This window comes from Schistocerca serialis, chromosome 11 (assembly GCF_023864345.2).
Source record: "Schistocerca serialis cubense isolate TAMUIC-IGC-003099 chromosome 11, iqSchSeri2.2, whole genome shotgun sequence".
NCBI classification, from domain to species: Eukaryota; Metazoa; Arthropoda; class Insecta; order Orthoptera; family Acrididae; genus Schistocerca; species Schistocerca serialis.
This window is the reverse complement of record NC_064648.1, coordinates 42,042,602-42,053,614: the sequence shown is the minus strand read 5'-3', so window position 1 is coordinate 42,053,614 and position 11,013 is coordinate 42,042,602.

Sequence of the window (11,013 nt, the reverse complement as noted above, 5' to 3'; positions counted from 1 at the left end):
CATTTCTGTCACACATGAAATACAGTAAACAAAATACAGAAAAAGTAACGCAAAGCATAAAAAGAGGTACTCATTAAAATATTTAAAGTGAAATGTAAATGACCATCTATAAATGGCGTGCTTTCAGATTAACTGTCGCAGTGTCAAGAGCAGTTAGCCCATCACTGTGTAATGACAACAATCAATGCATCTACCTTTGTTTGCAGAACCGTAAGTAAATCTTATTCATCCATATGACAGTGAAGGTGCTACTGTTGTTCGAAAATAATTTGTCGCTTAACTTCATATAGAACTGGACGTAATTAAACATTACCTTTCACAAACCATTGCTGGGAAAATACATTTGACACCTTCTGTGTCTGTAGTTTCTTTCAAGTATCACTGTTTGGTAATGGAGTTAAGTCATTTGTGATACAGCAGTAGTATATAATTCAACTTATCTATGCTTTCGTTCTCCTGAGGTACCATTGATACCCAATATTTTTGTCATGCTGGATCTATGGTATCGACATGTAGGAGTGTCTTCTGACAATGGATTTACCTGTGATGTTCAGGATTTCACATCTGAAATCTATTGTGAATTAGGTGGGAAATCGAAGAAAGTGTAGTTTTTAAAGGCATTATACATTTCCTATTGTGGCATATGGCAAAATTCGTAACCATAAATCGATTGTTTCATCAGATCAGATCAATCTTCGTGAAGTACGATACATTCCACCACGAATCACAAAGACCAGGACTTATTTTTGTTTTGTTATTATTTACGTACAAAAAATATGGATCATCTAACGTGCAAAGGTGCAACCAAACAGTAACATATGCTACACTATATGCATGTTTTGGCCAGACTACTAGTAAAGTGTTGCAGTGTGAGTTATTCTTTGTTTATAAAAGGCTAACACAACTCCCAGATAATATTGTTTTATACGTTATAACTTCCCACTAGTGTTTAGTACGAGAGTCTTGGGTAATTTCAAATATCTGTGGTTTGCAGATTTTAGGCGAGTGTGTCAAGTACATGATCTCTGTAGGTTACTCATTGCATGAATTGGTCTTTAGTGTTAACTCCAGACACTTCATGTAGAGGTCCTCTGATTGTTGCAAATTTGGTTCTAAACTGTTTTATAAATGAATGCACTTATCTCTTGTCTCTTTATGTATTTAATTAAGAAGTTTACTTGCCTATTGTGGACAAGAGAACTATGAATTCTAAAGTAAAGTGGAAATAGCATGACATATGATAATAAGTGAAATTTCGTGTATGTGTTTTTCGTACGAAACTCGGCAAAAGAAAAGTATGTATTGCTATAAAGAAACCATTCGATTAATAGCAGCTACTGGAAAGACACTTCGTTACATAATGTCTCCAATTATCTATTTCACTTCAACGCTGCTTATGAGCTGGTTCAGTGAAACATCCTTCAACCTCAAAACTGTAATTCTCATCTTATAAAAATGTAGTACTGATTAAACCTCGTTTGCAATAGTGTAAATTCGTTCGTAAAAAGTTCACTTCACATGACGTAAAATCTTTAGTGCATATAACGGAAAACAGTTATTTCATGTATCACTACAGTGCGTTTCTCACTTAAAGGAACGTCTAAGGCTTTACTGAGTAACATAGTAACCTCCTGATGATGTTGAATAGTAGCTCCTCACATTCTCTTTTACTGCTACATTATTATTACCAAATAACTGATCTCTCTAAACTCTTGTCCACTGTATAAGCAATTACTTCTGGTCACATTTTAATCATTTACATTATCACTGCTCTCGTTACTTTGCTGTTAATATGCAGTAACTTATAAAACAGCAAGGCACACTCCAGTTTTAGAAAGCAATTCTTGCAACTTCTTGCATAAAAAACTGCAAATGAAAGAGGGCAAACTAGCCTCAACTGGAGACTGGTTCTACAGTCTAGCACAATTCGTTTGCACCAGTCAGTCAAAATAACTGACTGAACGAAAGAATTATTGCTCTCAACCACATCAATAAAATACATTTCTTCCCATAGCGAAATCACTCCTACACAGAATAAAATACCACATGAAACTTGTTCAAACAACCAATACCTCAATCCCATGACCTCAAGGCATAGGGGTATTTATTTCTCAAGGCATACTGAGGATATGCTGACAGCAACTTGTCCTTTTCTTCCTGCATTTCTGCATGATAGTACATGTGCCTTCTCATAAATTATTTTGAGGTGGACTAAGTGACACTGCAGAGGGTGGCAGAGCTTGACCATGGTACAGCTGTAACCAGTCAGGATGTACTACCACTGTAACCACTGTATGGTCAGACAATAAATATCTGCACTAACAGAAATCACTCTTATGATGGAATAAGGGGTTTTATATTGAGGCATGAATACCTCACTCCTCCCGGTCTTAATCATGGGGTTACGAATCAAAAGTAATTCTCCAGGTTTATACTCAGAAAGCACAGCTCCTTTGTTACTTCGTTCATCATGTTTCTGGGTAGCTTATATTTATTTTGCTTTATCTGCTTCCAGATAGCCTTGAGGTGACAACTTTTGCCAGATCGACGACAGATGGGAGTTTATCATGTTCAAATGGGGAGCTCATACGGCGTCCATATACTTCGTGATAGGATGTATACCCAGTTGATTCATGTATATGACTATTTTACGCAGAAGTTACATAGACGACCTACCTGTCCCAGTCACTGTGTGGTTTATGTAGTAAGACAAAATCCGAACTGTTGTTTGATGAACATATTGGAGGTGGCTGTTAGCTTTTGGGTGAAAAGGTGTGTTTCTCTATTTTTTGGTTCTTAGAAATTTGTCCGCTTGTAAAAACAGGGTGTACAAGAAATTAGTCCTTTGTTCACTCAAAATATCATCAGGACTTCCGAATGATAAAACTTAACTATTGACAAAGGCACTTTTTTACTGTTCCTGTAGTCATATCGGCGCACTTATACTAAAATTAGATATCTAGGAAAAGATCAGTGATAGATAGGATATATTTATTATTTTATGTCGTCTGTGACAACGGTCTGACAATGTCTGAGGTAACATTCTGAAACGGGTTTGTAACGTCTTAGCGTCTAGAAGTGTTTGCAAGACAGTTTTAGTTCATGGTGGGACTGACCCCTGACCACAAGGCAAGCAGTTTTGTATGTGTTTCTGAACATCAGTCTGTCTATCTTCCCATCAATACCGTGTGTCTATTCTGGCATTCATGGGTTTTCGTCCATTATGACATGCCTGCAAACTGTCATGATACTGAGATAGTGTACATGCTTGCAACTCTTTCTGCAATTATGACTCTGTTGCTCAGGGGGATTTATATGGCATAGAAATAATCAACTGTGACAAAATGTGGAAGACAATTGTACCAGTGACGTACATCTCTCAATTCTTCTATTAAAACATTGTCAGTCTGAATCATTTTGACCATATGGCTTAGTGCATCAGCATTCAGGTGTGAACAGCATTGTTTGTGGCATACGTCATAATCCTATTTTGACAGTTTTAATGTCCAACGAGTCAAATGACTACTCGGGTCCTTTAAACTGAACCTCTACAAAAGAGCAGTATTATCAGGTACTACAGTGAATTTTCTTCTTTACACACAACATCCGAAATAGTTGACTCCCACTTTAAGTTCTAGCAATTATACATGACAACGAACAGCACTAGTAGCATATTCGAGGTGTCTGTTCAAAGGATATAAGGCTTCTCAGAATCAGTATATTAATAATGTGAACGTGTCAAATCATATTTAAGTTTCCTCATAGCCAATTCAAATCCTTCTGTCCGCTCAAACACTGCACCTTACTTTAACAACTTATTTAATCGTTTGGCTGTCATACTGTAAACCTTTACCAAAGACGATAATAATTAGTGAGGCCAAGAAACGTTGTATCTCCTTAACGTTAGTGGGCCTGGAAGAGTCTCAACTGCTTTGGTGAGCTGTGGATCTGTCTTAACCTCATCTGAACTGATATAATATGTCCCAGGTACTTAGCCTTTGACTGTGCAGAAAAATACTTTAAATTCCAATGTGTACGCTGTAACCTTGATAAAACGTACCTTAATCTCACCAAATGTTCCTCAGTACTCCTTGAAAATATGATATTATCCAAATACACTAAAGACATTGTAGGCTTCAGTCATCTCAGTAACAAGTCAGCGAGTCTTTGGAAAGTGACAGGCGCATTTCTAAGGCTGAAAGGCATGTGTTAAAACTCATACAAACGTCATGGAACCACAAATGCGATTTTTAGGTATTCTGGTGCAATCGGAATTTGGTGGTAATTAGAACACACGAAAGGTAGTAAAATAGCTACAGTTTCCCAGTCTGTCTAATGTTTCGTCGATATGGGGTAGAGGGTAGGTATCAGTGGTAGTTACCTTGGTACGTTAATGCATAGGTGATAGGCTTTCTCTCTGCTGATTGCCTTTTTGGGTACCACAACGATAGGGACCTAGCAGGGGCTCACAGAGAATTGATCTATCCCTGCAGCCAGTGGTTGTTGTGTAACATCCTGAACAATGGATTGTAGATAAAATAGGAATCTGTCCAGTTCCGAGCCTGTCCAGTTTCTAAGCAATTGGCGTAATTTCTTAAGTTTGAATTTCGTGTTGTACAACGTCAGTGACTGACATATACTGCTGTTCCTCGAACAACCAAGCGTATTCCTTTAATATCGAGTAGAAAAGATTACACTTACACTGGCAAATGTGTTAACTTCTCATAGGCCTGATTTTCAAGTAAGGTCGCTACTGTGCAAATTGTCTTTCTGTCAGCTGTTTCTTGCTCTTACACTTTAACTTATTTTCACACTGAAATTCTTCCTCTACAACTTCCTGACCACTAATAAGTATTGTTTCACGTGTAATCTGTAGATCTCCTTACCGAAAGTCATCAATAAATACTGGAGCACAAAACTTATTTACCAGTGTCTCTATTTTATTTACACCTCTTCTCACATGAATCAACGACCTGTGGAGAACGTTATTCATAGCGAGTGTATCAACGACAAAGTCCAATATAGACAGCATTTGGATTGTGAAGTTTGTCCTGTGCCACCGCTGACTGTTACCAGTTGTGCAAGTTTCAAATGCCCATGTATGTGGTTCTGTTGGAGGTTGTGGAAGAGGCCTCATTCCACAAATTCCTAGAGATTGAGGGTTGTGAGTTCCACCGAAATAGTTCCCTCACCAAATGGAACAATATGCGTCCCTAAATCTACCACCACCCAGTACCGGTGTAGGAAATCATTCTCTAGAATGACACAGAAATCCCTTCTGCGTCTTCTCCAAACTTGCTTTACAAAACCATAATTCTTACCATGCGTCTGCAGGTTTACAAAACATATACCTGTGGGCAGTATTACTTCTCTTAATTCACTAATGTTACAGCACAACGATTTAAGTGCACTCTTATCATTAAGAGAAACAAATAATGCTCTAATTTGAGCCCCTGCATCTACTGACACTTTGGCAGCTCTTCCTCTGATATTGGCCTCTAAAATTATGTTAGTCACCTTATTTCACTTCTGTCTTGGGCTGGATACATTGCCCACCTTACGTGGAGGATGGGTGGTGGGGCGTGATCCCTTACCATTTCCCCAACATGTACTCACATTTTGTCTGTTATCACGTGGAGAATTCAGCTAATGAAGATTCTGTCTCTGATCTTTTGGGCAGGCAGTGCTTGCATTTCAGCGTTTGGAATTCGTGTCATTTACAAAAACGATGCACAGCTTTTTGCTTTTCGACCTTGCAAAAAAGTGCCAGTCTTACTGCCTCATGTAGTGAAGTAGGTGAGGCCACCTTTACTTCATTGCATATCTGCAGATTTATTCCACGTATGAAGACGTCAGTTGTTCTGGCTGTAGCTACCTCAATTAACACGTCATTGCGTGTGGTATACCACCCTTACGCATATGTGCCACCTGACACAGCTCGTATTTGATCAGCAAAATCTTCATTCATCTTGTGCCTTAAAATGGATAAATGATCTGTGGTAGCTGACTTCTCATTTGTCGGGATAGTGGCGAGCGATGTGCTTGCTCAGATGCAGCGTCGGTGGAAGAGCAACAAATTAACTATAGTTGTTCATAAAACCACATACATACTTCTGAAGGGAAGGCTTTCTCTTAGTAGAAATCCTTCCCTGAGGCTTGACGGTATACCTGCAAAATACAGCACTGCTAGTAGATATTTATGGTTTCTTCAAGTCGAGGAAAGAAACTGTCAAGAACACTAAAAATCTGTTACTAAAAAAATGGCTCTGAGCACTATGGGACTCAACATCTGAGGTCATCAGTCCCCTAGAACTTAGGACTACTTAAACCTAACTAACCTAAGGACATCACACACATCCATGCCCGAGGGAGGATTCGAACCTGCGACCGTAGCGGTCGCGCGGTTCCAGACTGAAGCGCCTAGAACCGCTTGGCAACACCGGCCAGCTCTGTTACTCAGAAAGCGGCCGAAATTATGCATAATATTGCCTGTGCTGACTATAAATTACCATTTCATGTGGTGTGGTTATAACACGAAGCTAACTTCGACACCATTATGGACTTCATCGTATTGACATATTGTCTTAGACTAGGGAGCAACAAAACCATACTGCTACGAATTCAGTGGAGCATACTTCTGCAGCTCACTGTGCCTTTCGCACTACACCTGTAGAGGGTTTGTTGGTGATAATCGGGATATGTCTGATGGGTATCGTGGTATGTTACAGGGCAGTGCTGTTTTGGTGAGGGTGTGAGCAATATGATCTTGTGTATGAGATCAGAGGAATGCATATTACTGATAAAAGACATTTATGAGCCTGGAAGTTAGATGAATAGCAGTCTTATTCGAACGCTAGGAGCACTACAAGGAGTGTTTAACGCATATTGTTAAGCACCAGGAACAGATTCAAACTGAACGACGAGGTATGGTGCACGAGGTCGAGGGCACTGTCCATATCCCAAACATCTGCACCATGTCGGATGTGGTAACACACGAATCTGTGAATGTGGAGAGGAAGGTTATGGTGATCATGTCGTTCTCAGATGTCCCCTTTTTCAGGTATAGACGGCGTCGCCATGGGGAGCCCTTTGACGCCTGTGGTAGCTAATCTCTTTATGGAGGACTTTGAGGAGAAAGCACTTGAGTCTGCTGTTTTAAAGCCTACGGTATTCTGGCGGTACGTAGATGATACTTTTGCTGTATGGCCTCATGGCAGACAGGAACTGGAGAAATTCCTTCACCACTTAAACTCATTACATGAGAACATCAAATTTACGATGGAGATTGAAAAAGAGGGCACTTTACCATTTCTAGACGTGCTAGTACGCCGTAAAAAGGATGGGTCATTAGGACATTCTGTGTTCAGGAAAGCGACTCACACAGATCTGTATCTCCAGGCGTCAAGCTGCCATCACCCAGCACAAACAGCCGGTGTTCTCAGTACCTTAATACATCGAGCGCATATAATATCGGATGATGAAAACCTCCACGCAGAATTAGAACACTTGGAGAAGGTTTTCATAGAGAATGGCTACACTTCTCGCCAAATAAGGAAGGCCATGCGCAACTATCATAACAAGAAGCAACGCACTGAGGACGCAGATGATGACTTTAAATCAACTGCGTTCCTTCCATACGCGGGGAATGTGTCGTCGAAAATAGGCCGATTACTGAAGAAAAATAAAATCAAGGTTATCTTCCGTCCACCAGCAAAGAACCGGGCCCTGGTTGGATCCGTTAAAGGCGATTTACAACTGAAGAAGGCAGGCGTCTACAAAATTCCCTGTGAATGTGGCGCTGCATATATTGGCCAGACGACAAGAACTGTCCATGAACGATGTATAGAACATGAAAGATACACCCGTCTGCGGCAACCGTCAAAATCGGCAGTAGCAGAGCACTGTATTTCTTTGGGACATTCAATGGAATACAATGTAACAAAAATTTTATCCCCGGTTTCCGGTTTTTGGGATTCCGTAATCAAGGAATCAGTGGAAATACGTCTTGCCAATAATCTTATAAATCGTGACAACGGCTTTCAGCTGGATAAAAATTGGAATCCTGTTATTAAAATTATACAATCACAGCGGAATCGACAGTGTCATTCGATACTCAATGACTAGATGAACCTTTATTTCCACCACCGAGGGCAGCACGTACAACTCGGCTATGCTGCGCATGTCAACACCTGACGCATGCGCTGTAGGATGCCAGTACATTTCACATGCGCGAGATTTGGCATAAATACCGCGACTGCACCTGGGCTCTTCAGTAGTTGTGTACTCACCTGATGATGGACGGACGTCTCTGGGCCGAAATATCGTGGCAGAATGTCGACGGGATCCGGCTGCATACCCGGAAATTATTAGAACAAAAAAAAATGATGTTCTACATATCGGAGCAAGGAATGTCAGATCCCTTAACTGGACAGGTAGGTAAGAAAATTTAAAAAGGGAAATGGATAGGTTAAAGTTAGATATAGTGGGATTTAGTGAAGTTTGGTCGCAGGAGGAACAGGACTTCTGATCAGATGAATACAGGGCTATAAATACAAAATCAAATAGGGGTAATGCAGGAGTAGGTTTAATAATGAATAAAAAATAGGAGCGTGGGTAAGATACTACAAACAGCATAGTGAACACAATATTGTAGCAAAGATAGACACAAAGCCCATGCCTACCACAATAGTACAAATTTATTTGACGAAGAGATTGATAAAATGTATGATCAGATTAAAGAAATTATTCAGACAATGCCGATGACTAAAATTTAATAGTCATGGGTGACTGGCATTCGATAGTACGAAAAGGAATAGAAGGAAAAGTAGTAGGTAAATATGGAATGGGGTAAGGAATGAAAGATGAAGTTATCTGGTAGAACTTTGCACAGAGCATAACTTAATCATAGCTAACACGTGGTTCAAGAATCAAGAAAGGAGGTAGTAAACATGGAAGAGTCCTGGAGACATTGGAATGTTTCAGATGTCTTAGATAATGGTAAGTCAGAGATTTAGGAACCAGGTTTTAAGCTGTAAGACATTTCCAGGGGCAGATGTGAACTCTGTCCACAATCTGTTGGTTATGAACTGTATATTGAAACTGAAGAAACTGCAAAAAGGTGGGAATTTAAGGAGGCAGGACCTAGATAAACTGAAAGAACCAAAGGTTGTAGAGAGTTTCAGAGAGAAAATTAAGGAACGATTGATAAGAACAGGGGAAAGAAACACAGGAGTAGCTTTGAGAGCTGAAATAGTGAAGGCAGCAGACGATCAAGTAGGTAAAAAGACAAGGGCTGCTAGAAATCCTTGGGTAACACGAAGAAATATTGAATTTAATTGATGAAAGGAGAATATAAAAAGGCAGTAAATGAAGCAGCCAAAAACTAATACAAACGTCTCAAAAATGAGATCGACAGGAAGTGCAAATTAGCTAAGCAGGGATGGCTAGAGGACAAATGTAAGGATGTAGAGGCATATCACTAGGGGTAAGATAGATACTGCCTACAGGAAAATTAAAGATATCTTTGGAGAAATGAGAAACACTTGTATGAATATCAAGAGCTCAGGTGGAATCCCAGTTCTAAGCAAAGAAGTGAAAGCAGAAAGGTGGAAGGGGTATATATAGGATCTATACAAGGGCGATGTAGGGCTACTTGAGAACAATATTATGGAAATAGAAGAGGACATAGATGAAGATGAAGTGGGAGATACGATACTGCTTGAAGAGTTTGACAGACCACTGAAAGACCTAAGTCGAAACAAGGGCCCAGGAGTAGACAACATTCCATAAATACTGATGGCCTTGGGAGAGCAAGCCCTGACAAAACTCTACCATCTGGTAAGCAAGATGTATGAGACAGGTGAAATACCCACAGACATCAAGAAGAATATAATAATTCCAATCCCAAAGAAATCATGTGTTGACACATGTGAAAATTACCGAATCTCAAGTTTAATAAGTCACGGCTACAAAATACTAAGGAATTGTGATTGTATGCTTTCCCGGCGTATACAGCTGGCGAAGAGTTCTCGGGCTTCCAGCCGGGTGGCGGTGTCTTCAAACTGCGACGTTTCGACGGGTGACATACTCATCATCTTCTGGCGAAATGCCGAGACTTTGCGGATGCCGGTCCCTTTATACCTGCGGTGTGCCCCCCACCACCTGGCCGCGGGAGGCTGGGTCCAGAGGAGCCGGCGGCCGAGGTGGAGGGGGAAGCGGGTGCGCCGTTCGTGTCTCCGTCAGAGCATTCTGGTCGCGTCTCGTGAGCTGGACGGTTCTTGTTGCGTTCCTGGCGTATTGCGGCTAATGCTGGATTCCAGGCCGCGCTCAGTTGATAGCCTTCATCCCTGTTCACAAGATTCTCGTGGACCCGTATTTCTATTGATTCTTTAATGACGCTATCCCAATAGCTCCCGGCTCGGCACAGCACCCTGGTGTTTTCGAAGTCAAAGGTGTGGTTTTCATTGATGCTATGTTCAGCTATAGCAGATTTCTCTATCTGTCCAAGTCGAACATGCTTGATGTGTTCCTCGCATCTTTTAGAGATGCGGATGGCACGCTGGGCCATTCAGTATACAGAAAAAAGACGCACACAGACCTGTACCTCCATGCAACCAGCTGCCACCATCTGGCGCAACGCCAGTCAGTACTGACCACCTTGGTACATAGGGCGCACGTCATTTGTGACAAAGAAAGCCTCTCAGACGAATTACACCACCTAAGAGAGGTATTTCGGAAAAACGGGTACAGTGAAACACAGATTGGCAGGGCCTTCAAGAGGAGACAGGCTGACAAATTTCAGGAAGAGGAAGAGGAAGTTAACAAGAGACTCGCCTTTCTTCCATATTTGGGGCCCACATCAGCCAAAATCGGGAGGCTATTAAGAAAATCTAACATAAATACCGTCTTCCGACCACCGCCGAAGACGAAAGAGCTGCTGGGCTCAGCTAAAGACCCACTCAAACTAAACACACCTGGTATATACAACATTGCCTGCGAATGTGGTGTGCAGTA